Genomic DNA, 4,276 nt, shown 5'->3' on the forward strand with positions numbered 1-4,276 from the left:
GTGCTCCCAGTATCCCTCCCACCTCCCATCCCCCCCACCCCCCACCCCTGCGGCAGGACATTCCCTTTTGTTCTCTCTCTCTTTTGGATGCTGTGGTTTTACAAAAGAGGCATTGAGTGGTAATCATGTTCGGTCTATAGTCTACTCAGCATGCATCTCCCATCCTGGGAGGATCCTCCCAACACCCTTTATTTGGCGCTCCCTTCTCTATCTGAGATGCCTTTTCCTCTAGCATGTGCGGCTGGCCTCCAGGCCATGGAGTGAACCTCCTGGTACTTATCTCGGCTATTCTTGGGTGTTAGTCTCCTAATTTGTTACTTTATATTCCCCAAATGAATTCAGTCTTTCTATGTCTGTCCCTTTATTTCTGACTCATTTCACTTTTTTAGCATGGTACTTTCCATGTAGTACCACTTGTATGTAAATTTCATGACTTCATCTTTTCTAACAACTGTATAGTACTCCATTGTGTAGATGTACCAAAGTTTCTTTAACCAGTCATCTGTTCTTGGGCACTTGGGTTTTTGTTCCCAGATTTTGGCTATTGTGAATAGTGCAGTAATGAACACAGAAGTGCAAATGTCATTTTGACTGTACTTTTTTTTTTTTTGCAAAATCACTGTTTTCTACTTGCAGTGCTGCTATCCCAATCTCTTCACCAAAGTTAAGATCCTGCCACCACTGTCCTATGGTTCCTTTTCCTCCACAATCCCTTATTATCTTCAGTTTTATTGACCAGATCTCAACACTTCTTTCCAGTGGAGGCCATCTAGTACTCTGTTTTCTTCTTTGAACTCCATATGTGAATGAGGGCATCTATATTCATCTTTTAATTCCTGACTCACTTGACTTAGCATGACTTCCTCCATTTCTATCCTAGCTGCAGCAAATTGCAATAGCTCTTTTCCCTAGCTGAGTAGTGTTCTGTTGTGTTTAGAGACCATAATCCCTTTCCTTAGCATTGAATTGTTTTCATACTTTGGCTATTATAAATAGTGTTACAATGAATATAGACCCAGGTGTATCTCTTTTCAGATTATAGCATTCTTGGGATAAATGCCTAGAAGTAGCATTCCTGAATCCTATACTAGTTTTATTCTGATTTTTTAAACAAGTCTTCGTCCTCCTCTTCACAGACCTGACAACATATTCCCCCAACAGTGCATGGGGATTCCTTTGCCACTATATCCTTTTCCAGTACTCCATTCCCACTCCGTCCCTTCTCAGTACCTGAGATTAAAAACTCGTGTACTGGTTCTTTCTGGACTTTTAGATATATTCCATTCTCATAGGCAAAACTTCTCATAAGTTTCCTGATGATGTGGTCTCTAATGCTGAATTTCCTTCATACAGTGAGGTCAAGTCCCTGGTTTCTGGGTTTCTCCTCTAGAAACTGTTTTTAAGTCATTATAAAAGTAATCCTAGGAGTTTCTTGGTGTTAGAGCTGTCCTACTAGACAACGTCTGCTGAAATGAATCCTTTTTAAAAAAAATTTTAGACCCCCCAAAAAGAAAGAATTAGCAATGACTGAAATACATGATTAAGAAAACTGTGGACCAGTCTGAAAAGGCCTTTCCTCACTGGCCATCTTCAAATAACACGGAGCAGTACATTCCAGTACTGTGACTTGAAACACCAAATCACCTGAACGTGGTTGCTTATAAAGTCACTAACTATCAGCAAACGTTGAGCTATCAAGAACAGCTGTAATTTCCAGGGCTTAGAAACTTTACAAACTGCTCAAGACTATTTTTAAAACAAAACCTCACCAGGGGAGAGTGCGGATGCAGTCCCCCACTATTACAAATTATGCAGTTGAGTTTCGCACATGTGGGGAAATCGCAGGGGTCAGCACATCCCAAGTGCAATGGATGGGCCTCACCCTGGGAAAACGACCTACGTGATTATGGTGTCTCCCCTGCCAGGTAAGTATTGAAAGGAATATTTTGGATTGAAATCAGAAATTTAGATTGTAGCCACCAGCGTTCTCAAGAAAAACACAGTGTCTGGTAGCAATACATAGATGAGCAATTGTCAAAGCTAGTGTTATTTTAACTCTGACTTGAAAACCCACTTTTTATTTTCTACATGAATTTGAAGGAATGTCAATTCATCATAGGAAGTTTAAAGACTAGAGAAGACCACACAGAAGAAATCCCAGTCACTCATAAAAAGCCACAGGCAGCAATTTATTGGACTTAGTGGGCATTTAAATATTTTTGATTGGGATTTTATTGTGTATACCCTTTCAATGCTTGTCTGACTCACTCCACACTGCATTTGAGGCTAATTTTCCATCTAATTAAATGCCCTTTTACAGCAAACTTCCCTAATGTCTGTTGGAGCTTCCACTGATTGTCTGGTGTGGGCCAGGGGGTGAGGCATGCTGTCAACCTGTCAATCATCATACGACCAGGGGCCCATACTAGGCCCTATAGTGAGAGAATCTCCCTCCCTTTCTTACTCTGCATAACAGAAACCACCACAGTTGCACAGGAAGATAAAAACTCACGTACTGCCCTAACACCTGAGCCTTACGGAATCTCCAAAATTAACCATCAAAACCCTTATTCACCAGATGTCTCTCACCCTCGGCAGAAAAGTGTCCTAGCTCAGCTTGCCCCCTATATGCTGAGGAACTGCACACCATGGTCCGGAGCCTAATAAGTGGCACCTCTCTGCCAGTCTGGGAATCAATGATGTCCTCCCACAGGACCCAAGGGCCCCTCACCACCTTGCCTCCCACTGCCCTGCCCTCCCTATCTGCTGTGCTCCAGAATACAACTGTGTCTCTGGTGGCTGCTAATGGCTTCTTCCTGTAGGTCAACTTGGCTAAGAAGTAAACTTCCTAAAAAGGCACATGAGAAAATGCTCTACATCATTAATCATCAGGGAGATGCAGATCAAAACAACAATGAGATATCATCTCACACCACAGAGACTGGCCCACATCCAAAAGAACAAAAGCAACCGGTGTTGGCGCAGATATGGCGAGAAAGGGACCCTCCTTCACTGCTGGTGGGAATGCCAACTGGTTCAGCCCTTTTGGAAAACAGTATGGGTGATTCTCCAAAAATTAGAAATTGAGCTCCCATTTGACCCAGCAATACCACTCCTGGGAATTTATCCCAGAGAGGCAAAAGAGTATGGTCGAAGTGACATCTGCACTTGTTTGTTCATTGCAGCACTGTTTACAATAGCCAGGATCTGGAAAAAACCTGAGCACCCGAGAACAATGACTGGTTAACGAAACTTTGGTACATCTACACAATAGAGTACTATGTAGCGGTTAGAAAAGATGAAGTCATGAAATTTACATACAAGTGGTACTACATGGAAAGTATCATGCTAAATGAAATGACTCAGAAAGAGAGGGACAGACATAGAAAGATTGCATTCATAAAAGAACAAAATAGAAGAATAACACCCAAGAATAGCCCAGATAAGTACCAGGAGGTTTATTCCATGACTTGAAGGCCAGCCGCACGTGCTAGGGGAAAAGGCAACTCAGATAGAGAAAGGAGCACCAAATAAAGGGTTTTGTGAGGATCCTCCCAGGATGGGAGATGCATGCTGAGAGTAGACTATAGACCAAACATGATTACCACTCAATGCCTCTTTTGCAAACCACAGCACCCCAAAGAGAGAGAATAAAAGGGAATGCCCTGCCACAGAGGCAGGGTGGGATGGGGGTATAAGGGTTGGGAGGGATAATGGGATCATTGATGGTGGAGAATGGGCACTGGTGGAGGGATGGGTACTCGATCATTGTATAGCTGAAACCCAAGTACTAAAATTTGTAAGTCTACAACTGTACCTCATGGTGTTTCACTAATAAAAATAAAAAAAAAAGAAGTAAACTTCCTTGGGTAAGGGTAGAGGCCACTTGATCACCATCATCATAACCCAGTGGGTGAGAAAAAGGTGACCCACACATACTTTTCCTGTTCTCCCTACTGCTCAAAACTGACTTTAGGACAAAACTTCCCCACTTCTAAGGTGCATCTTTGAAGAGGTTCGAGTTAGTTTGGGGACAGGGCATGCATCTTCATAGGGCTGGATGCCTGAGTGAAGTCAGAGCTATGGGAAGGAGACTATAACCATGAATTCCAGTTACAGGGTGTCAGGGATGTCACTCACTGGCTGTGGTCTGGTGTATTTTATCAATGAATAATTGGGTGACTGCAACTTGCTGAGTGATTCGAGGCATGTGGCCTCCTATTATTGTCCTTACAACTGAGGAAAATGCCAGTCTGAGCTGGCAAAGTTAATGCCT

General features: G+C 42.8%; 1 non-coding gene across 1 annotated transcript; it reads right to left on the bottom strand.

Moving 5' to 3' along the window:
* Nucleotides 1-1,769: 1,769 nt before the first annotated feature.
* Nucleotides 1,770-1,933, bottom strand: LOC130045592 (U1 spliceosomal RNA). The gene has a single exon (XR_008795575.1). It is a non-coding gene; the product is annotated as a U1 spliceosomal RNA (small nuclear RNA).
* Between the last annotated feature and the right edge of the window lie 2,343 nt (nt 1,934-4,276).

This window comes from Sorex fumeus, unplaced genomic scaffold (assembly GCF_029834395.1).
Source record: "Sorex fumeus unplaced genomic scaffold, SorFum_2.1 ptg000128l, whole genome shotgun sequence".
In the NCBI taxonomy this organism is placed as follows: domain Eukaryota; kingdom Metazoa; phylum Chordata; class Mammalia; order Eulipotyphla; family Soricidae; genus Sorex; species Sorex fumeus.